Source organism: Protopterus annectens, chromosome 11.part0, assembly GCF_019279795.1.
Source record: "Protopterus annectens isolate FY-2018-M chromosome 11.part0, PAN1.0, whole genome shotgun sequence".
NCBI lineage: Eukaryota > Metazoa > Chordata > Ceratodontiformes > Protopteridae > Protopterus > Protopterus annectens.
The window spans coordinates 146,020,730-146,046,596 of NC_056745.1; the positions used below are offsets into that span (position 1 = coordinate 146,020,730).

General features: G+C 38.6%; 1 protein-coding gene across 11 annotated transcripts in view; it reads left to right on the forward strand.

Annotated features, from left to right (window-relative positions):
• Nucleotides 1-25,867, forward strand: part of A4GALT (alpha 1,4-galactosyltransferase (P blood group)) — a 1,248,973-nt gene that overhangs the window by 433,822 nt on the left and 789,284 nt on the right. The window lies entirely within an intron of this gene.

A 25,867-nucleotide genomic window follows, 5' to 3' on the forward strand; every position in this document is an offset into this window, starting at 1 on the left:
TACAGGTATATAACCTTCTACATCTGTACTGCACTTATGTTATAGGGTTACATTTACAGGTATAACACCATGTATATCTGTACTGCACTTTTGTTATAGCTGTACATTTACATGTATAACACCTTGTACATCTGTACTGCACTTATGTTATAGGTGTACATTTATAGGTATAACACCTTATACATCTGTACTGCACTTATGTTATAGCTGTACATGTACAGGTATAACACCTCATACATCTTTGCTGCACTTATGTTATAGGTGTCATTTACAGCTATAACACCTTGTACATCTGTACTGCACATATGTTATAGTTGTACATTTACAGGTTTAACACCTTATATATCTGTACCACGCTTATAGCTGTACATTTGCAGGTATAACACCTTATACATCTGTACTGCACTTATGTTATAGGTGTACCTTTACAGGTATAACACCTTATACATCTGTACTTCACTTATGTTATAGGTGTACATTTACAGGTATATCACCTTATACATCTGTACTGCACTTATGTTATAGGTGTACATTTACAGGTATAACACCTTGTACATCTGTACTGCACATATGTTATAGCTGTACATTTACAGGTATAACACCTTATACATCTGTACTGCGCTTATGTTATAGCTGTACATTTACAGGTATATCACCTTATACATCTGTACTGCACTTATGTTATAGGTGTACATTTACAGGTATAACACCTTGTACATCTGTACTGAACTTATGTTATAGCAGTACATTTACAGGTATAACACCTTGTACATCTGTACTGCACTTATGTTATAGCTGTACATTTACAGGTATAACACCTTATATGTCTGTACTGCACTTATGTTATAGCTGTAAATTCACAGAGATAACACCTTCTATGTCTGTACTGCACTTAAGCTTTAGCTGTACATTTACAGGTATAACACCTTCTATATCTGTATTGCACTTATGTTATAGTTGTACATTTACAGATATAACACCTTGTACATCTGTACTGTACTTATGCTATAGCTGTACATTTAGATGTATAACACCTTATACATCTGTACTGCACTTATAGCTGTTCATTTACAGGTATAACACCTTATACGTCTTTATTGCACTTATGTTATAGCTGTACATTTATAGGTATAACACCTTATACATCTGTACTGCACTTATAGCTGTATATTTAGAGGTATAACACCTTGTACATCTGTACTGCACTTATGTTGTAGGTGTACATTTATAGGTATAACACCTTATACATCTGTACTGCACTTATGTTATAGGTGTACGTTTACAGTTATAACACCTTATACATCTGTACTGCACTTAATGTTATAGGTGTACATTTACAGGTATAACACCTTGTACATCTGTACTGCATGTATGTTATAGTTGTACATTTACAGGTATAACACCTTCTACATCTCTACTGCACTTATAGCTGTAAATATACAGGTATAACACCTTGTACATCTGTGCTGCACTTATGTTATAACACTACATTTACAGGTATAATTCCTTATACATCTGTGCTACAGTTATGTTATAGCTGTGCATTTACAGGTATAATACCTTATATATCTGTACTGCACTTATGTTATATGTGTACATTTACAAGGGTTTAACACCTTGTACATCTGTACTGCACTCATGTTGTAGCTGTACATTTACAGGTATAACACCTTGTATATTTGTGCTGCACTTGTGTTATAGGAATACGTTTAGAGGTATAACACCTTGTATATCTGTACTGCACTCATGTTACAGCTGTACATTTACTGGTATAACACCTTGTACATCTGTACTGCCCTTATTTTATAGCTGTACATTTACAGGTATAACACCTTATATATCTGTACTGCACTTATGTTATAGGTGTACATTTACAGGTATACACCTTACGCATCTGTATAGCACTTATGTTATAGCTGTACATTTACAGGTATAACACCTTATATATCTGTACTGCACTTATGTTATAGCTGTACATTTACAGGTGTGACACCTTATACATCTGTACTGCACTTATGTTATAGCTGTACATTTACAGGTTTAACACCTTATACATCTGTGCTGCAATTATGTTATAGCTGTACATTTACATGTATAACACTTTATACATCTGTACTGCACTTATAGCTGTACATTTACAGGTATAACATCTGATACATCTGTGCTGCACTTATGTTATAGCTGTACATTTACAGGTATAACACCTTATACATCGGTGCTGCACTTATGTTATAAGTGTACATTTACAGGTATAACACCTTATACATCTGTGCTCCGCTTATGTTATAGGTGTACAATTACAGGTATAACACCTTTACATCTGTGCTGCACTTATAGCTGTACATTTACAGGTATAACATCTGATACATCTGTGCTGCACTTATGTTATAGCTGTACATTTACAGGTATAACACCTTATACATCTGTGCTGCACTTATGTTATAAGTGTACATTTACAGGTATAACACCTTATACATCTGTGCTGCACGTATGTTATATGTGTACATTTACAGGTGTAACACCTTATACATCTGTACTGCAATTATGTCATAGGTGTACATTTACAGGTATAACACCTTATACATCAGTGCAGCACTTATGTTATACCTGTACATTTACAGGTATAACACCTTGTACATCTGTACTGCACTTATGTTATAGCTGTAAAGTTACAGGTATTACAACTTATACATCTCTGCTGCACTTATGTTGCAGCTGTACATTTACAGGTATAACACCTTATACATTTGTACTGCACTTATATTATAGCTGTACATTCACCGGTGTGACACCTTGTACATCTGTGCTGCACTTATGTCATAGCTGTACATTTACAGGTATAACACCTTGTATATCTGTACTGCACTTATGTTATAGCTGTACATTTACAGGTATAACACCTTGTACATCTGTACTGCACTTATGTTATATCTGTACATTTACAGGCATAACACCTTATATATCCGTACTGCACTTATTTTATAGGTGTACATATGTAGTTATGACACCTTGTACATCTGTGCTGCACTTATGTTATAGCTGTACATTTACAGGTATAACACCTTATACATCTGTGCTGCACTTACGTTATAGCTGTACATTTACAGGCATAACACCTTATACATGTGTACTGCACTTATAGCTGTACATTTACAGGTATAACACCTGATACATTTATGCTGCACTTATGTTATAGCTGTACATTTACAGGTATAACACCTTATACATTTGTGCTGCACTTATTTTATAGGTGTGCATTTACAGGTATAACACCTTATACATCTGTACTGCACTTATGTTACAGCTGTACATTTACAGGTATAACACCTTATACATCTGTACTGCACTTATGTTATAGGTGTACATTTACAGGCATAACACCTTCTATATCTGTACTGCACTTTTGTTATAGGTGTACATTTATAGGTATAACACCTTGTGCATCTGTACGGCACTTATGTTATAGCTGTACATTTACAGGTATAACACTTTAAACATCTGTGCTGCACTTATGTTATAGCTGTACATTTGCAGGTATAACATGTTATACATCTGTACTACACTTATACTATAGGTGTACATTTACAGGTAAAACACCTTCTATATCTGTACTGCACTTATGTTATAGGTGTACATTTATAGGTATAACACCTTGTACATCTGTACTGCACTTATGTTATAGCTGTACATTAACAGGTGTAACACCTTGTACATCTGTGCTGCACTTATGGTATAGCTGTACATTTACAGGTATAATACCATATATATATGTACCACACTTATGTTATAGGTGTACATTTACAGGTATAACACCTTATACATCTGTACTGCACTTATGTTATACCTGTACTTTTACAGGTATAACACCTTATACATCTGTACTGCACTTGTGTTATAGGTGGAAATTTACAGGTAAAAAAACCTTATAAATCTGTACTGCACTTATGTTATAGCTGTACATTTACAGATATAACACCTTATTCATCTGTACTGCACTTATAGATGTACATTTACAGGTATAATATGTTATACATCTGTACTGCACTTATATTATAGCTGTACATTTATAGGTATAACACCTTATACATATTTACTTTACTTATGCTATAGCTGTTCATTTACAGTTATGAAACCTCATACATCTGTACTGCACTTATGTTATAGTTGTACATTTACAGGTAAAACACCTTATACATCTGTAGTGCACTTGTGTTATAGGTGTACATTGACCGGTATAACACCGTATACATCTGTGCTGCAATGATGTTATAGCTATACATTTACAGGTATAACACTTTATACATCTGTGCTGCACATATATTATAGCTGTTCATTTACAGGTATAACAACTTATACATCTGTACTGCATGTATAAGTGTACATTTACCGGTATAACACCTTATACATCTGTGCTGCACATATGCTAAAGCTGTACATTTACAGGAATAACACCTAATACATCTGTGCTGCACTTTATGTTATAGCTGTACATTTACAGGTATAAAACCTTATACATCTGTGCTGCACTTATGTTATTGCTGGACATTTACAGGTATAACACCTTATACATCTGTGCTGCACTTATGCTGTAGGTGTACATTTACTGGTATAACACCTTATACATCTGTGCTGCACTTATGTTATAGCTGTACATTTACAGGTATAACACCTTATACATTTGTGCTGCACTTATGTTATAGCTGGGCATTTACAGGTATAACACCTTATACATCTGTACTGCACTTATGTTATAGCTGTACATTTACAGGTATAACACCTTATACATCTGTTCTGTACTTATGCTATATGTGTACATTTACAGGTATAACACCTTATACACCTGTGCTCCACACATGTTATAGGTGTACAATTACAGGTATAACACCTTATACATCTGTGCTGCACTTATGTTATTGCTGTACATTTACATGTATAACACTATTTACATCTGTGCTGCACATATGTTATAACAGTACATTTACAGGAATCACACCTTATACATCTGTGCTGCACTTATGTTATAGGTGTACATTTACAGGTATAACACCTTATACATCAGTGCTACACTTATGTTATAGCTGTACATTTACAGGTATAACACCTTATACATCAGTGCTGCTCTTATGTTATCAGTGTGCATTTACAGGTATAACACCTTATACATCAGTATGGCACAGATGTTATAGCTTTACATTTACAGGTATAACACCTTATGCATCTGTACTGCACTTATGTTATAGGTGTACATTTACAGGTATAGCACCTTATACATCTGTACTGCACTTATGTTATAGGTGTCCTTTTACAGGTATATCACCTTATACATCTGTACTGCACTTATGTTATTGCTGTACTTTTACAGGCATAACACCTTATACATCTGTCCTGCACTTTTGTTATAGCTGTACATTTACAGGTATAAGACCTTATGCAGCTGTTCTGCACTTATGTTATAGCTGTACATTTACATGTATAAAGACCTTATACATCTGTACTGTACTTATGTTATAGGTGTACATTTACAGGTATAACACCTTATACATCTGTACTGCACTTATGTTGTAAGTGTACATTTACAGGTATAACACCTTATACAGCTTTGCTGCACTTATGTTATAGGTGTACATTTACAGGTATAACACCTTATACATCTGTACTGCACTTATGTTATAGGTGTAAATTTTCAGGTATAACACCTTATTTATCTGTACTGCACTTATAGCTGTACATTTACAGGTATAGCACCTTATACATCTGTGCTGCACTTATTTTATAGCTGTACATTTGCAGGTATAGCACCTTATACATCTGTGCTGCACATATGTTATAGCTGTACATTTACAGGTATAACACCTTATACATCTGTGCTGCACTCATATTATAGGTGAACATTTACTGGTATAACACCTTATACATTTGTACTGCACTTATGTTATAGGTGTGCATTTACAGGTATAACACCTTATACATTTCTACTGCACTTATGTTATAGCTGTATATTTACAGGTATAACACCTTATACTTCTGTACTGCACTTCTGCTATAGCTGCACATCTACAGGTATAACACCTTAAACATCTGAACCGCACTCATGTTATAGCTGTACATTTACAGGTATAACACCTTACACATCTTTACTGCACTTATGTTATAGGTGTACATTTACAGGTATAACACCTTATACATCTGTTCTGCACTTATGTTATAGGTATACATTTACAGGTATAGCACCTTATACATCTGTAATGCACTTATGTTATAGCTGTACATTTACAGGTATAACACCTTATACATCTGTACTGCACTTATGTTATAGCTGTACATTTACAGTTATAACACCTTATATATCTATACTGCACTTATGTTATAGGTGTACATTTACAGGTGTAACACCTTGTACATCTGTACTGCACTTATGTTATAGCTGTACATTTTCAGGTATAACACCTTATGCATCTGTACTGCACTTATGTTACATTTGCACATTTACAGATATAACACCTTATGCACCTGTGCTGCACTTATGTTATAGCTGTACATTTACACGTATAACACTTTATACATCTGTGCTGCACTTAGTGTTATAGCTGTACATTTACAGATATAACACCTTATACATCTGTACTGCACTTATGTTATAGCTGTACATTTACAGGTATAACACCTTATATGTCTGTACTGCACTTATGTTATAGCTGTAAATTTAAAGGGATAACACCTTGTACGTCTGTACTGCACTTAAGCTTTCTCTGTACCTTTACAGGTATAACACCTTGTATATCTGTACTGCACTTATGTTATAGTTGTACATTTACAGATATAACACCTTGTACATCTGTACTGCACTTATGCTATAGCTGTACATTTAGAGGTATAACACCTTATACATCTATACTGTACTTATAGCTGTTCATTTACAGGTATAACACCTTATACATCGGTATTGCACTTATGTTATAGCTGTACATTTATAGGTATGACACCTTATGTATCTGTGCTGCACTTATGTTATAGCTGTACATTTACAGGTATAACACCTTATATATCTCTACTGCCCTTATAGCTGTATATTTACAGGTATAACACCTTGCACATCTGTACTGCACTTATGTTGTAGGTGTACATTTACAGGTATAACACCTTATACATCTATACTGTACTTATAGCTGTTCATTTACAGGTATAACACCTTATACATCTGTACTGCACTTGTGTTATAGGTGTACGTTTACAGGTATAACACCTTATACCTCTGTACTGCACGTATGTTATAGCTGTACATTTACAGGTATAACACCTTGCACGTCTGTACTGCACTTATAGCTGTAAATATACAGGTATAACACCTTGTACATCTGTGCCGCACTTATGTTATAGCTCTACATTTACAGGTATAACACCTTATACATCTGTGCTACAGTTATGTTATAGCTGTACATTTACAAGGGTTTAACACCTTGTACATCTGTACGGCACTCATGTTATAGCTGTACATTTACAGGTATAACACCTTGTATATCTGTACTGCACTTATGTTATAGTTATACGTTTAGAGGTATAACACCTTGTATATCTGTACTGCACTCATGTTATAGCTGTACATTTACCGGTATAACACCTTGTACATCTGTACTGCCCTTATTTTATAGCTGTACATTTACAGGTATAACATCTTGTACATCTCTACTGCACTTATGTTATAGCTGTACATTTACAGTTATAACACCTTAAACATCTGTACTGCACTTATGTTATAGGTGCACATTTACAGGTATAAAACCTTATACATCTGTATTGCACTTATAGATGTAAATTTACAGGTATATAACCTTCTACATCTGCACTGCACTTATGTTATAGGGTTACTTTACAGGTATAACACAATGTACATCTGTACTGCACTTTTGTTATAGCTGTACATTTACAGGTATAACACCTTGTACATCTGTGCTGCACTTATGTTATAGGTGTACATTTATAGGTATAACACCTTATACATGTGTACTGCACTTATGTTATAGCTGTACATTTACAGGTATAACACCTCATACATCTTTGCTGCACTTATGTTATAGGTGTCATTTACAGCTATAACACCTTGTACATCTTTACTGCACTTATGTTATAGTTGTACATTTACAGGTATACCACCTTATATATCTGTACTGCACTTATGCTATAGCTGTACATTTACAGGTATAACTCCTTATATATCTGTACTGCACTTTTGTTATAGGTGTACATTTACAGGTATAACACCTTATACATCTGTACTGCATGTATGTTATAGCTGCACATTTACAGGTATAAAACCTTGTACATCTGTACTGCACGTATATTATAGCTGTACATTTACAGGTTTAACACCTTATATATCTGTACCACGCTTATAGCTGTACATTTGCAGGTGTAACACCTTATACATCTGTACTGCACTTATGTTATAGGTGTACCTTCACAGGTATAACACCTTATACATCTGTACTTCACTTATGTTATAGGTGTACATTTACAGGTATATCACGTTATACATCTGTACTGCACTTATGTTATAGGTGTACATTTACAGGTATAACACCTTGTACATCTGTACTGCACGTATGTTATAGCTGTACATTTACAGGTATAACACCTTATATATCTGTACTGCACTTATGTTATAGCTGTACATTTACAGGTATATCACCTTATACATCTGTACTGCACTTATGTTATAGGTGTACATTTACAGGTATAACACCTTGTACATCTGTACTGCACATATGTTATAGCTGTACATTTACAGGTATAACACCTTGTACATCTGTACTGCACTTATAGAGGTAAATATACAGGTATAACACCTTATACATCTGTGCTGCACTTATGCTATAGCTGTGCATTTACAGGTATAACACCTTATATATATGTACTGCACTTATGTTATAGCTGTACATTTACAGGTATAGCACTTTGTATAGCTGTACTGCACTTATGTTATAGGTGTACAGTTACAGATATAACACCTTATACATCTGTCCTGCACTTATAGCTGTAAATTTACAGGTATAACACCTTGTACATCTGTACTGCACTTATGTTATAGCTGTACATTTACAGGTATAACACCTTAAACATTTGTCCAGCACTTATGTTATAGGTGTACAGTTACAGATATAACACCTTATACATCTGTCCTGCACTTATAGCTGTAAATTTACAGGTATAAAACCTTGTACATCTGCACTTGCACTTATGTTATAGATGTTCATTTACAGGTTTAACACCTTGGATATCTGTACTGCACTTTTGTTATAGCTGTACATTTACAGGTATAACACCTTGTACATCTGTACTGACACCACACTCACATCATTGTCTGCACTTAATCCCACATGTCCTGTGCTTCTTCTCACCCCTTCCACATCCTTCTTTACCATCCCACCTCATTCAGGCTTTATGTCACCTCTCTTCTGCTTCTTCCTCTTTTTCCCCTTTATTTATCTGCCATGCATCTGCAAAGAGTTTAATGATGTGATTTTACCAGTGTTTTCTGGATTTGTTGCATAAATGTGTCAGGTTTTGACTAGAAAGGACCTTGTTTTGTAGTCTGTGTTTCTTGTTCATGGAGGATACCCAGTTTTATTTTAAGCTACCTACACAATGTCCCTGTAGGGCTGCGTTCTATGAGATTGCATTGTAATGGGTTCTGTATGTCTACTGTTGTTTCCTGATTACATCCTAATCTACCTATTATATGATGAATATTGCTTAATAAATGTATGGCATGATGTTTGTGTTCTGCCGTAACCTACTTTCTGGCCTATGTCACTGTTGAAAAGGGTCTAGATGGCTACTTTTCAATATTTATGTAGGGTGTGCATCTGTGGAGTGTGTGTGTGTGTGTGAGTGTGTGTGTGTGTGTGTGTGTGTGTGTGTGTGTGTGTGTGTGTGTGTGTGTGTGTGTGTGTGTGTGTGTGTGTGTGTGTGTGTGTGTGTGTGTGTGTGTGTGTGCTTGCTTTTCTTGCATAATGACATAAACAGATATGTATTTGCACACACATACTCCCCTGCACATGCGCATGCATGTGCACACACAAACACATACGCATGCACATGTGCATGTATGCATACATGTATTCACACACATGTATATCTACACACACACACACACACACACACACACACACACACACACACACACACACACACACACACACACACACACACACACACATGTGGTTTTCCTAGGTGTGAATATATGTATATACAGACGTCTGTGAAAGTGTGCATGTGTACACTGAGTATGTATGTGTGTGTGGGGGGGGTCCATTTGGTTGAAAGCACATTTAATCTAATCCTTGATCACTGAAAATTTGTTTAAAAACACACCTCCAGGTATGGGCCGCTTAACATCTGGGATAGGTTCTATCCTATAGAACATTAACTGGCGCGGACGTTAAGCGAACACCCTATACTTTATATTGTGCTTTGTTTAATTTGTCTACTCAATGACCGATCACATTTACATCCGCTTATTCAAAAGTTCATTTGGTTGTAATCTCATTTCATAGAATGTAGTTTAGTTGCACATCATGTTGTATTAATGAAGTAGAAATATATGGAAATGTTTGTCTGTCTTTTTTGTGAAAACTGCGATTGGTGTTACACACAGATAATCCCTGATGATGCAGTTCTATTTATATACTGGCACTGAGTCAGTGTGCATGGTCTTTTTTATTTTCTTCACGGCTGTGTGATTATGGAGTTAGTATACTTTAGTAAGGGAGGTTTGAGGGAAAAGAACCCTCTTATTTGCAATGAATAATGACTTGCTTCCCCTTCAAATTCACTTTTTATGGCATTTTTCTTTTTATGCTGTTTTCTTACTGTGATTCAGCTGAATGAGTTTTCAACCACTTTGGTTCTGTATTTTTTATTTGTCCAGATATGTATTCTATCAAATATCATAAACCCACAGTTTTAGAAGGATACTATAATTTTGTAGAGGGTTTTATTTTGTTAGTATTCCTAGTCCACATATCCAGTCTTTTATTTGCCTTGTTAGCCATTTAATGATGTACAGTTTTGCTGGTTTTCTACCAACATTTAGTAATATATAGTTGTGTTATTGTTAAAACATTAGACACGGCCTTTAGCAGTGAAGTATTTGCAGCATCTGCAGGAAGAAGCTTATTTTCAGAACTGCTTACTCTAGTGGTCGTTTCTATGACGTGATGCTAAAGAAAGTTGGATGTTTTAGGTATAGTGTTAACACTTTTTTGTTTCTAGCCTTGTGTTTTCTGGGGTTTTTTTGTTTGTTTTTTTGTGATGATTGCCTTCTAGGTGGCTGGCTAGTTGCAGAAGAGCTCTGCTGGTGACCGCTGCCATTCTACATTGAACAAGGACCACACTCCAAGCTGTAGTAAGGTTACTGTTAATGCCCATCACCTCAGTGGTGTAAGGGCACTAAAGCCTTGATATAGAGAACTACAGTAGATGCCCCCCGATTAAGGGTCAGCTTAAGAAGAATTATACAAAGTTGGTCGCCGGATGCTTCTGGAAACCATCTGTGTAGGAGTACCATGTCTGGGGATCAGAATACATTACCATGAGGTTGGCAATGCCATCAAACAGCTTCAAATCCTCCTAAACATTTTATTCAAATGTTAGCAAGGAGAGCTGTGGGCAGTAGAAGTCTTATTTGTATATTCTGCTTTGCTCTGCAGAGCATTTGCTGTCCCGAGCATGAACTGGCTCAGTTTAGTATTAAGTAGAATATGTACTTAGTTGCTTCTGACAGTTGTATGGATGGGATTACGTTTCCTCGCCAGTGGGAAGATCACTTTCACTTTCTTGTTGTGGTTAATGGAGGTTTAAAATGTATAAAGTGCAGGAAAAGGAAAAGCCTGCAGTCAGTCCTCAATCGATGAGGTATATTAAACATGGATGGTTGTGAAAGAATGCACTTTTTGAAATTACAGTCATATTAAGCATTGTTGCCAGCATGTTGCAAACTAGATTCTGCAGCTGTCTGTGTGCTCCCAGCATATTGATAGGTAGTGAAATGGGATCAAATGAAGTCTTTTTGCTGTTAGTGCAAGCTGATAACATTGTCAAAACTATTTATAGTTAGCAGCATTAAAATCTTACTGGAAGTGCTACCCCCTTTCTCTATTGTCGCTGAACCAGGTGCAAAGGCCATACTGCTGTTTAGGAACCTGACATTGCAAACAGGTTTATCCCTTACTTATTACAGGAAAATAGGATGACAGATTTTCTGTTTTTTTTCAGGAAACATTCACTCCCAGTTCAGTACAGAGGCAGGATTTTTTTCAGCACCATTGTGCCTACATCACATCAAATCAGAACTCTAGTATTTTGCACTAATTGCATATATGTGCAATCACAAAATTATATATATGTAAATATATAAACATCAGATAGTAATCTGAAATGTAGAAACCCTGGGCTTGGCAATCCAAACCTGGTAAATTACCATGGTAGTCCGCCAGGACAAAAGTAAACGTAGAAGTAGGATATTTGATATGCCAGACCGCGGAGTTCAGATGAACGATAACAACCAGACATTCAGTCCTGAAAGAAGAGCATAGGCTTCCTGAGCTCTAGCTTAAAAGAAAATACCACAGCAAAGAAAACTCCTTTTTCAGATCTGTATTGAAGATAATTATGATTACTTCATGATTTATTGAGCAATTTTGTCAATTACATGACTTCTTCAGATCAAGCAGTAGTAACAGGGTTTTTAAATGCTGTAGCAAGAGGATGTGGGCATACCTATCAACTGTACAGATTTTTGCCTCATGTTTTTGGTCTGTTTCTCATAAAATTGTGTTTTTTTCTGTCACACTGTTGGTAAATCATTGTTGCCTCACAGCAAGAGGTTCTCCCATTCGATTCTCGGCTGGAGTGTGGGGAGTGCCTTCTGTGTGGAGTCTGCATGTCCTCCCCACGGTTGGGTGGGTGTTCGAAAGACATGCGTAAATGGGTGTGCCTTTGTTGAAGGTTGAACGTCGAGCTGGCACCTCGGTGTTCATGAAAATCTACTGCCAATCATTAGCAGACCGGAGTTCCGCTGTGGCGATCCCTAACCGAGAAAAGCCGAAAGACAAACAACACCAACAACAACTGTAGGTAAATCATTAAAGGTTGAAGTCAGAAAATAATGACAAACATTATTTTCTGACTTCAACCTTTAGCATTCTGGTAGTCCCCTGCCATAAACAAATTGTACAACAGAAGGAAGAAACTGTTGCAAAAGAGAGTAAAATCCCATGAGTGGAGGAGCTCCCTAGTCAGCCTCAGTAAGAAGCTGAGATCCCTTATAAGAGCCCCCAAAGCAAGCTATGAAAACAAAATTGCCACTGATATCAAGGACAACCACAAAGCATTCTATAGCTGTGCCAAGAATCTCGATGGCAACACCCAGATCTGCTCTGAGCTACAGCACAAAGGCACAAAAATTACAGAACCAACTGATATTGCCAACATCCTGGCAGATAGGTTCAGTGCTAACTTTACCCCCCCACCCCATAAAGGGCCCATATCTATACAGGAAGAATGCAGAGTCCCCGTAATCACAACTATGCAAGTAAAAGCTGCACTCTCTAAAGCCAAAAACACAGCATTCATGGGACTGGACAACATCCCAGGCTGCGTTTTACACAAACTTCAGAACGAACTGGCTTCCCACTTAAGCACCATGTTCAATAATAGCCTCACATCAGGCTTTGTGCCCACTGAATGGTGCACAGCAACAGTTATCCCACTCCACAAAGGGGGAGTCACCATTGATCTCAGGAACTATCGACCTATTAGCCTAATGAGCTTGGTCTGCAAGGCCATGGAATGTATCATCATGGAACACATAAACAAAGACATTGGTAACCTCCAAACTCTGGATCCCACCCAGTTCGGGTTTGTGAAAGGCAGATCATGTCACTTGAACCTGATCGACTTCTTTGAGGTAGTCACCAAAGCCGTAGATGAAGGTAAGGTGGTTCACACAGCCTATCTTGACCTCGCCAAGGCTTTCAACACCATCCCCCATTCTGGAATTATAGCTAAACTCACTAAACTAGGTATAAATCCCTACATCACAAGATGGGTTGCCAACTGGTTCACTGACAGAACCCACACTGTAAAAGTTGCAGACTCCAATTCTGACCTCAAAGCAGTGACAAGTGGAGTACCACAGGGACCTCTCCTGTTTGGTATCTACTTCTCTGAAGTGCAGGCTAACACAGAAGACCTCTGGCTAATGAAGTTCACAGATGACTGCAAACTAGGAGCCATAGTCAAGTCTCCAAATGATGTGGACATCCTACAGAAGAGCCTTACTGAGACAGATGCCTGGTGTCAGAGCCATGGCCTCAAGCTCAATGCCAAAAAGTGCAGTGTCATCCCCTTTGGTAAAAACTCTGTACCCATGAACTACCACATAGGCAGAAATCTATTTAACACCAAATGCATGATAAGAGACCTTGGGACCCATGTGGACAGTAGTCTCTCCTTTGATAGTCACATCGCCACAGTAGTCAGGAAGTCCTTCTACATGGCACACCTCATCATAAAAGGGTTCTCATCCAGGAAAAAAGAATTAGGCCCATCATAGAGTACAATGCCCCTTTTGGAATGTACCTCACAAGACATCTGCAGCAGCTGGAAAGGCCACAGAAGTACCTCACAAAGAGGATTACTGGCCTCAAACAAATGCCATAAACTGACTGCCTCAAAAAACTCCAGCTTTACTCCATAGCATATCGTCTTCTCTGAGGTGATCTCTCTGCCTAACATATAAAGCTATGTCAAACCCAGAGCTGTTGGACATGCTACACCTAAAGAAATCCCAATCCATCCTAGCTACACACTCTAGGGACCTAAACCTTGTCACCACAATAAACAGGACATGCTGGAGGGATAGATTCCTGTCCCAGAGACTTTGCATACTCTGGAACAGGCTACCCATCTATGTCAAGCAAAGTTCTTCATTAGCACTCTTCAAAAAAAATCTTGATGAGTGGATGGGAAATAGGAAATACACCCCAGGGATCACTTCTGTGTCTCTGCTCGATAGTGGCACAGGAAAATAACTTTCTTGGGTGGCGTAAGCCAGGGAACCTTGTTGGCTAGGCCTACATAGGCCCCCGGGCCGATAGCCTAGTACCTACCTATGAACCTATGAACATTTGAGTTTCAAGCTTCAGACTCTTCAGAAAATCCATGCTAATGCAAAATCTGTTATTCTATCAATTTTCTAAGTTTGTAAGAGCAATATTTAAAAAGTGTCCATATTTTTAGGCATTTATCCCCCCTTTATTTATGGCTTTGTCCAGATTTTTTGCTCTAAGAGGTTGAGAGGTATGGATGTGGGCTAGGCAGTTGGCTTGAATTGACTCAAAATGAAGGGTTGTATTTGTATCTGAATGTGTGGCTAGAAGAAAAATCAACCTAGATGTGTGTCTCTGTGTGTGTGTGTGTGTGTGTGTGTGTGTGTGTGTGTGTGTGTGTGTGTGTGTGTGTATATGGTAGGTGGAAAAATCACCTAATTTGTATGTAGAGCCCTAGGCTGTCTACTGTCCCTAGTACCACCCGTTTTCAAAAGCATTAGCAATTACACTCGAAAATACAAGCTTGTTTTAGGTCATTATTGTTTATTATTTATTAAAAATCATCAATTTCTTTATTTTTGCTTTGTATTGAAAGAAAGCAAGGAGCTAAGTCTTTTATGGGGCAATAGGGTTGGTTGGCACCTGTTTATTCGAAGGTATCTCATATTAAAATATTCCAATAATATTTGTGCCCTGAGGATTGTGCCTACTTTTGTGGGGATTTTGTAGTCGTAATACCAGGAATTTGAAGGGGAGAAAGGTATTTCTGTAAGATTAAACACTGACAGACAAGCACTTGCACTCACTGCAAGTGAGCTTCCTCAGATTTCTTTGTGTATAAGCTAATGTAGTGGCAGAAATAGATAATAAACCAGAAACAAGAATCAAACAAGCAAACATTCAGTTGAAAAGTAAAATAGATGAAAAATACAAAAATAGAAAATCAGACTATGCCACATCCTTTTCAGTAAACAAAAAAAAATGTTAAAAAACATGCTAATTCCTTTACAGGGAATCAAGAGTGTCCCTGTAGTTAGCTGGCCGGTACTTAGAGGTGGCTGTTTGGGATGCTAGAAAAGTGTATGTCCTGCCTTGTTGAAACCCATACGGATTGGCTCCTTGGAAGCTATGGTCATTTCCCTCCATTTGTGGTGGTCTGCTATTGGAGTCTCCTTCTTGTTGAGCATGGTTCTTATGACCTGGATTGTGAGATAGTTTCCTGTCTTCATTACTACAAAAGGTTGTGGTTAATTTTCCTAAGCTGTAACATACTCTTAATGGCGCAGCCTCCATTGAGTTCTGGTTCTATGTCGGCATTTAAACAAAGTTGCCATTCTTGCTCTCTTTTTCCAAGTAATGTACTTTTATTGCAATCAAGAATAGTTTCAGCGATGTTGGGAAAACATGAAAGTTAAAGTTGTGGTGTCCTGGGTTATCTAAGTTATGTCATGCAGGAGCACTGGCACACCTATTGACATTGTGACAAATATCATGTACGTATCAGGAAATTCTTATCGTAACCTTATTCTCTGTCTTACCCACATAGTAGTGTGGGCATTTCAAACAATTTTGCTTTGAAATTTCTTCTCTGTACAATCACAAGTAATATGATAGGGTCTGTATCATATTAGCAAAGTTTTAAAAGTTCAAATCACTAAAGGTCAAACTTTAATGATTGAACTTTCAAAACTTCGAATATGAAAAAAAAATTGAAACAAATCAAGAAAAAGAAAAGGTGTAAGCAGGGGGGCAAGCCCCCCTACACCCCCCGCTACTTAAATATGCCAACTCTGAGATCGCACTTCAGTTCACTACAGTGCGGAAACAGAAGATTTCCATTTCCTACACTGTAGCACGATCTCAGAGTTGGTATATTTAAAGATCGGGGGCGCAGGGGTGCTTGCCCCCCTGCTTACACCTTTTTATTTCTTGTTTTGTTTCAAAAATTTTTTTTGTCATATTCGAAGTTTTAATGGTTCAATCATTAAAGTTCGACCTTTAGTGATTCGAACTTTTAAAACTTCGATAATGTGATATAGACCCATATGATATGTGAAACTCACATATTTGCAAAATTGTGTGTGTGTGTGTGTGTGTGTGTGTGTGTGTGTGTGTGTGTGTGTGTGTGCGCATGTGTATAAAGATATGTAGACATAACTATATATTGTTTTTGTACAACTATATACATATTGATTCATTATCTCCACACTACATTTTGTTTGCATTCATAATATTCAGTTTGCTTGCCTACTGTCATTTATATTTGTCTGGGCTTAGACTGAAATAAGTCCATTTTTGATCAGTGCTCTATCCTGGTTACCAAAATGAATAAATAAATAAATAAATAAATGGATTTTGCAGAATAGTATTCAGATGAATAAAACACTTTTATGGTCTGTCAATGAGATAAGACAATAGCAAAAGCGTTGCCATGTGTGGTATAACAGTCATGTAGTGAGTGGAACCGTTGCATTAACAATACAGTGGTAATTGGAATGGTGTGCTTATTGTTTTATATAAGTACAGTCAGCAGTAAAGCTGTCATGCTGACTGATTCTTGATACTGCTTCAGGCTTCCATTTTTAATTCTTCACTATTGTCTAGCTACGCCTTCCAATTCTAGCTTTATCAGTAGTGCTGGTGAAGAAAATGCATAAATTCTTCTGTGCCTAGAAGTTGCAAGCATTTTAGGACAGGACTAAGAAAATTGCTTTACAAGCTATAAGCAACTTTGTATTGATGAAAGAACAGATCTTATCAGTAAGGCACATGTTTTATTATTTATTTATTTTTATTTTACATTTGTTGACCGGGATAGTCTAACTGGATTTATGTTCATTTTCAGTAGAGTCCCGGAGAGATAGGCTCCAAGAGATTACTAGACTACTAACATACAGGTACTAGTTGTTATACAGTTAAATACTACAAATTTTAAACAGTTCAGGAATCTTCACAGTTTATACAAAAAACATGTTACAAGCATTAGATAAGATATTTTAGACTTTATGTACAAGACTTCATTAGTAACTAGAAAGTAATTGTTAAACAAATACTACAAATTTCAACAGTTCAGCAATGCTCACAGTTTAAACAGTACTTGTTGCCTGCCTTAGGTAGGATGCTTTAGAATTATATGCAGAAGAATTTAACTAGGTATTTTAAATTATCTCTATTAGGATAAGATATGTTTTTGCCAAGGATAGGCCTTGATCTAAAAAGACACAGATAGAGCAGGAATTAGGACTTAAGAGAGGGTATTGGATATAGTATGAGATTAGTCTGGGTTTGTACAGGGACATAACCAATGGGTTTTAAGATAGAGTTTCAGATTGTGTTTAAAAAGTGTAAATGAAGACAGTGATGTAAGTTCATGGGGGAGTTGGTTCCAATACTTTCCAACTGCATTTGAGAACAGAGCATCTCCTGCCATGTTATTAGATTTACATGTTGATACAAGTAGTTTATTAGATGAGCGTAAAGTTGAAAGGTTCTTATATTGGGGAATGAGACTAGCAAGTATTGGGGTATTGGTAGGTTGGAAAAGGGTTTTGTGCGCAATGGTGAGTTGTTTAAAGTGAATCTGATTCAGAAGCTCTAACCAGCCTAATTGTTTCAGGTTATGGCAGTGATGGGCCCTAAAGAAAGAATCAGTAGAAAATCTGGCAATGCTATTGTAAGCATTGGCTAGCTTGTTAAGGTTATTTTTTGACAAGTTAGTATATATGGAAGAAGCATAGAAAAGTGTGGAGATAAGATGGGAATAGGCAATAGTGGTTCTGGCTAGTGGGGAGAGAAAGGGTTTTATCCTATAGAGGGAGCCTAGTTTCCTGTTGACAGTTTTTATGGTATTGTTGATATGGGTTTCAAAGTTCATGTTGTTATCAATGGTTACCCCTAGAAGTTTGGTTGTTGGATCGGGAGATATGAGTGTACCCTTATTGGATAAGACTGAAAAGTTCATTGGGAGTGATTTACGGGTAGGAGTGAAGAGGAGGAGTTTGTTTTTTGGGGGGGTTCAAGAGGAGGCAGCATTGTAGAAACCAGTTTTCTGTTTCACTGAACATTGTCTGAGTTAGAGTCTGTAGATGGGATTGAGATATAGCTGAGCAGATTATTGTCGAATCATCTGCGTATTGTACACAGTTAGTTAAATGAATAGCTAGGTTGAGATCATTGATAAATATTGAGAAAAGGAGGGGGCCCAATTTAGGTTCATAGGTTCATAGGTTCATAGGTTCATACTAGGCTATCTGCCCTAGGGCATTTATAAGCTTAGCCAGAATGTGTTTGGCTTTCGCCACCCATTTTAAATTTATTTTGCTATGCCCTTTTTCGAGGTTAGTATACTGTGCCTCTGTCTAACAGTGACACAGAAGTGATACCCGGGGTAAACCTACAATCTCCCATCCACTCATCAAGATTCCTCTTGAAGAGAGTCAATGAGGGACTCTGCCTAACCTAGACTGGGATTTTATTCCAGAGTGAAGGGAGCCTCTGGGTTATGAATCTGTCCCTCCAGCATGTCCTATTTATTTCAGTGCTGAGGTTCAAGTCTCGAGCGTGTAGCTCGATGGGATTTGGATTTTCTGAGGTGCAGCATGTCCATTAATTCCGGGTTGGACATGGCTTTATACGTCAGGCACAGATCGCCTCTGAACAGGTGGTATGCCACTGAGTAGAGCTGGAGTTTCTTTAACCGGGCAGCATATGGCATCTGTTTGAGCCCTTTGATCCTCTTGGTGAGGTACTTTTGGGGTCTTTCCAGTTGCTGCAGGTGTCTGGTAAGGTACATCCCAAAGGGGCATTGTACTAAATTATGGGCCTGATGAAGGATGAGTAAAGAGGCACGATGACCTCCCTGATCTAGATGTGAATCCCTTCATGATTAGGTGGGCTATATAAAATGTTTTTCTAACCACTTTGGCCACGTGGTTGTCAAATGAGAGATTGCTATCAACTTGGGTCCCCAGGTCCCTAATTACTTCTTCTGTACTTAATGGATTACCACCTATGTGGTAATTTGTGGGCACTTTGTTTTTGCCAAAGGGATGACTATACACTTTTGGCATTTAGCTTGAGGCCATGGCTCTGGCACCAGTTGTCTGTTTCTATGAGGCCCGTTTGGAGGATGCTTGTGTCGGCTGGAGAGTCGATTATGGCACCCAGTTTGCAGTCATCTGCGAACTTGGTTAGCCACAGTCCTTCCATGTTGGCCTGTACCTCTGAGAAATATATACCGAACAAGAGAGGTCCCAGGACTGAGCCTTGTGGGACACCACTTGTAACTGGTTTGGAGTCTGACATGGCTCCAGCAATTCTAACCATGTGGGTTATGTCCTTGAGCCAGTTTGCAATCCATCTAGTGACATAGGGGTTTATATTTAAGCTGGTGAGCTTATCTATAATGCCCGAGTGGGGTATTGTATCGAAGGCTTTTGCGAGGTCCAGGTAGGCTGTGTGGACCATCTTCCCCTCGTCAATGGCCTTGGTGACTGTTTCAAAGAAATCAACCAGGTTTAAGAGGCAGGATCTGCCCTTAACAAAGCCGAACTGGGTAGGATCCAGTGTCTGTCCCCAATATCTTTATTTATGAGGTCCATGATGATCCTTTCCATAGCTTTGCAGACCAAGCAAATCAGGCTTATGGGGCGATAGTTTCCAGGATCCGTTGAGGCACCACCTTTATGGAGAGGGACTACTGTTGCTGTACTCCACTCTTTGGGCACATATCCTGTAGTAAGGCTGAGATTGAACAGTAGTTTTATGTTTGGGTTTAGCTCTTCTTGGAGTTCATGTAGGACGCAGCCAGGGACACCGTCTGGTCCCACTGATGCTGTGTTTTTTGCTTTGGAGAGGGCAGCTCTTACCTGAGCATCTGAGATGTCAGGGGGGCAGCACTCTGCTGGGATAGATATTTGCCCTTTTGGTGCGGAGGGGGGGGAGAAGTTTGCGCTGAACCTGTCAGCTAGGATGTTGGCAATGTCTGTGGGTTCAGTGTATTTTTTGTCATTTTGGACTAATTCTGAGCATATCTGGGAATTACCACCCAGGTTCCTAACATAACTAAAGAAAGCCTTGTGATTATCCTTAGTGTCCTGTGCAATTTTTCTCTCGAAGCTGGCCTTAGACAATTTTATGAGTACCCGTAGTTTTTTGCTAATACTGATCAGTGATGCCTTCCCTTTTTGGGATTTTGCTCTATCATTTAGTAGCTTCCTCCTTCTATTGTATAGTTTGTTTATGGCTGGGGTCCACCAGACAGGACGTCTGCCTTTGGAGGATTGGGTCTTGGTTTTATTTGGGATCGCATGATCCATGCATTTCTGAAGGTGTTCATAGAATGCATTTATAAAGGATTCTGCGGTCTGGGCCATATTTTCCACAGGCCCGGGGGCTTTGAAGGATTCCACCTCGGTTTTGAGGAGTGTGAAATTTGCTTTAGAGAAGTTTTTCACTGTGGTTTCCTGGGCAGGGGGTGGGGTCGGGATGTGAATATCCAGTGAGATTAGTTTATGGTCTGATTTTACCAGTGAGGGATACACTTCTGGTCTGGAGCATAGAGTCACCATGTTGGTGATGATCAGGTCCAGTATGTTTTCCCCTCTTGTGGGAGTGGTAACAAGTTGTTCCATAGCATTTGAGTTTATAAATTCTAGGAACCTTTGGGTTAAGGTGTTGGAGCTAGAGTTATGCTCCCAGCCTATGTTTGGGTAGTTGAAGTCGCCCAATATAATGGTGTTTGGAGAGACCTTCATATTTTCCAGTGTTCTCAGAAAGGCCGAGTGGGGTTCCTGGGTTTGGGAGGGTGGTCTGTAGCAGGCTATAAACTGGAAGGCAGTTTTACCCACAGTTGCACATGGATAGTCTCTGATGCTTCGTGCTTTGCCACCAACCTGGAGGTGTGGGTATCTTTGATGAATATTGATACTCCCCCTCCTTTTGTGGTTCGGTCCAAGTTTTGGGGCCGAAAAGCATGGTATGAGGTATAACCTGGTAGTGCTGGGGTGCTCTCGGGAGCCCTGAACCAGGTTTCTGTTACTGCACAGATATCGATGTTCTCCATGCTAAGGAGGGTTTCGAGTGCGTGCATCTTGAGATTTAGACTTCTGGCGTTGAGTAGCATTACTCTTCGTTTCTTATCCCTTGTGATACCTATGGAGGTGGGTTTGTCTTTTGAGCCTTGCCTAAAAAAGGCACTATGGGGGTAGCAAGAGCCTTTGCCAATATCCGAAAGCCCAGGGGTGACAGGTGCAAGCCGTCCCTAGCGAAGCATCGTGGCTTGTCGAGCATATCATCCCAAGCTGACAGGCATTGGATCCCCTTTGAATGACACCAGTACTTAAGCCAATTGTTGAAATTGATCATCTTGTCTTCATATTGTGGCATCATTCTTGGTGAGGGTAAGATGCTACTCAAGGTCAGGGTCATACCGGCCTGGGCTACATGCTCAGAGAGCTCCTTTATGTCTCTTTTCATGTAGTCCAGGGAGGTACGTCTCAGGTCATTCACACCAGCATGGACAATGACTGAGTCATATTTGTACTTGCCTTGGAGTGACCTGAGTGCTTGTGTTATGTGGCGGATCCTAGCGCCCGACAGGCTGCTCACCGTGACCCTCTCCTTGTTCAGCCTGGTGAGCGGGACGTCAGTGTGCCTGACGATAGAGTCACCTATTACAAGTGTATCAGGTGTGTTGTTTAGTCTTAAGGGCTGTGACTGTTCGGCACACTGGCTTTGTGAGATATGTGTTGCACGTGTTTTGTTTTGGGGTAGCGGTTGCTTGGGTGTCTGCTTTGGAGGTCTCTGCTGCTTAGGCAGATCTTTATTTAGAGCCTCCGAGTATGTTTTTGTGTGATTATGTGTTTGGTTTGCTGTTGTGGTAGGTCTATGTGAGACTGGAATTGTAGTGAGTGTGGTTTCCTTCTCCTCCTGATTGGTTATGCCAGTACTGAGTTGAGAGAGCTTAGCCTCCAGTTTGGCTATATGGTTGCATCTCTCACATGTGTTGGAATTTGTTGGGAGGAGGAGAGGGTTGTCTGTGTACATGAGGCAGTTGTAACATTGCCTCAAGATTCCCAGATTCACCAGCTGGACCGGAGAGGAGATTGACAACTGATCTTTGGACATGTTAGAATAATATTGGGAATTCCTTAATAATTGAAAACAAGGGCCAGTGGGGAGTGAGGGTGTAGTGCTTTTAATTTTTAGTGCTGACTTATATAATTGCTTTAGCGCGCAAGTGCCAGGTAACTTAAGTGCAATGTGTTACAGGTTACTTAAATGCAAAAACGACAAACAGTAACTTTCTTTCAAGTGAAACAAGGAAATAAGTACAGTAAGCAATGCAGAGCCCTGAGGATCACCTAGGGTAACTGGGAGATGGGATGAGAGGTTGTTGTCTCATAGCACTGCCTGCTGTCTATTATCAAGGTAGGACTAGAACCGTTTTAGAGTCTTTGTGTCCAGAAAGAAGGATTTTAGAATATTGAGAAGTAAGAGGTGGTTGACCATGTCAAATGCTTTTGAAAGGTCGATGAAAAATGCTGAAGAGAGAAGATTGTTATTACGGTTTTTATTGATGCTGTCAGTGAAGGATAGGAGTGCAGTTGTTGTACTGTGGAAAGGTCTGAAGCCATGTTGAGATTTGGCCAGTAAATTATTTTGGAGTAGGTGGTCTAGTAACTGTCTGTGGATGCACTTTTCCATTATTTTAGTGCTGTGGGACAATAGTTAGAATATTCTGTGGAGTTTCCACCATTGTGTAGGGGGATAATGTAGGAGATTTTCCAGATGGTGGGAATAGTGCTTTCTTGTATGGTTCTATTTATCAGCAATGGTACAGGATAAGCTATGACTTTGGCTGCCTTTTGCAGGTGTTCAGCAGGTAGCTGGTCAGCTGAGGGGGCAGTAGGTTTTAATTTACTTAAGAGGTTGCAGATGAGGGAAGTTGGGACAGGTTGCAGGTTTAGAGTTGGGAGAGAGTTAGTAGTATTGGTTGGAAGGGCAGAGCTATCGGCTGTTAGTTGATTAGCAAGTGTTTGGATGGTATCAGTGAAGAAGGTATTAAAAGCATTAGAAGTTTGTTTTGGATTGTCAGAATATGATCCTATAGGGGGTTGTGTTGTGGATTGGCCTGGTTGAAGTAGTCTGTTTATTCTAGCCCAGAACTTTTGTGGATTATTTTGGTTGTTTTGTTGGAGGTGGACGTAAAAGTTTTTTTATCTTCGAGTATAGCTTTCTTAGTCTGATTTCTTTTTTGCCTGAATTTTTGTTGGTCTACAGGGTTTTTAGTTGTTCTCCATAGTGCCCAAACTTTATTTCTCTGTTGAATGTTCTGCCTGGTTTTCTTTGCAAACCATGGGGTGGGTTTAGATTTAATTTTGATGGAACGCTTTGGTGCATGGTGGTTAAATTTTGAGTTAAAGTAGTTTGTTGCTTCATCAAGTGGGAGGTATTTTATAGGTGACCAATCACATTCTTTTAGTTCAGCTTGGAAGTTATTGGGGTTAAAGTTTCTGTTGTTTCTTATTGTTTTATATATGGTTGTGTTGTGTGAGCTCAACCTTTGCCTGATTATGTAAGTGAGACAATGGTCACTTACATCGTCAGGGAGGGTCCCTACATTATAGAGTTGTTGGTGATTATTTATTTGAATCCAGTCTAGGATGGATTCTTTGTTATTGGGTTTATTAATTCTGGTTGGGGAGTTAATTGTTTGTGAGAAGCCATGAAAGCTAATATGGGAGGTTGGTGATTCAGTAGAGCAGTCCTTCCAGTCTATATTAAAGTCTCCAAGAATTATTGTCTCTTGGGGAATTTGTGTGGAGAGTTCAGCAAGGATACCTTCCAGAGTGGTGATGTTGTTACCAGGGGGCAAGTAGATACATATTATATTTAGGGATTTACTGGGATTAAGTTGAAGTTTGGTGCTAATGATTTCTGCATTGTTTTCAGAAGAGGAACCAATATCTAGAATAGATATGTGTAGCCCTTCTTTATAGAGGATAGCAACACCCCCTCCTTTTTTTTTACTTTGCTGTCTTGTCTCAAGATGTTGTACCCAGATGGAATAATTTCAACATCTTGTGTAGTGGGTTTTAGCCATGTTTCTGTTAAACAAAGTATATCAAAGGAATGAACATCCAGGCGAGCATGGAGGTGGGCAATTTTATTATTTATGCTGCGAATATTGAGGTGAGCTATATAGAGTGAGTTGGGAGATTTAGATGGGATATTTGGGGTAGAGGGAACATGAATTTGTGGTTCTGTGCTAGTTTTATGCCCTGGCACTGGGTTAGGATGAATGTCCCCATCTAGTAAGGAGATGTGTAATAGTTTGTTTAAGGGATTGTGGAGGTTAAAGTAATGGTGAAGAGGTTTTTTAGGTTTTAGATAGTTGTATTTGATATGGGTCAGTCTGTGATATTTATCAGGTAAATAGCTAGGTAAAGATGTTATATTTATGTGTTCTGGGGAGTTAATTAGAGGTATAGTACTTGTTTGTGCATTAGGGAAGTTCAGCTGTAAATATTTTGACTGTTCATATGAGGTTATCAGGTAGACTGCTGTTAGAGAAAGTAGGAGAAAGACAATGATTAGGAGCTTTAGCTGGATTTGGAAAGGTTGTGTTTGCATAGTGACTAATAAGCTTACTGGTGTTCTTTAAAGAGGAGGAGTTATACTAGGGGTGATCAGAGAGAGGTGTATGTAGAATGTTAACAAGATGACTATTGTGATTGGATTGGCGAGGAAGAGGG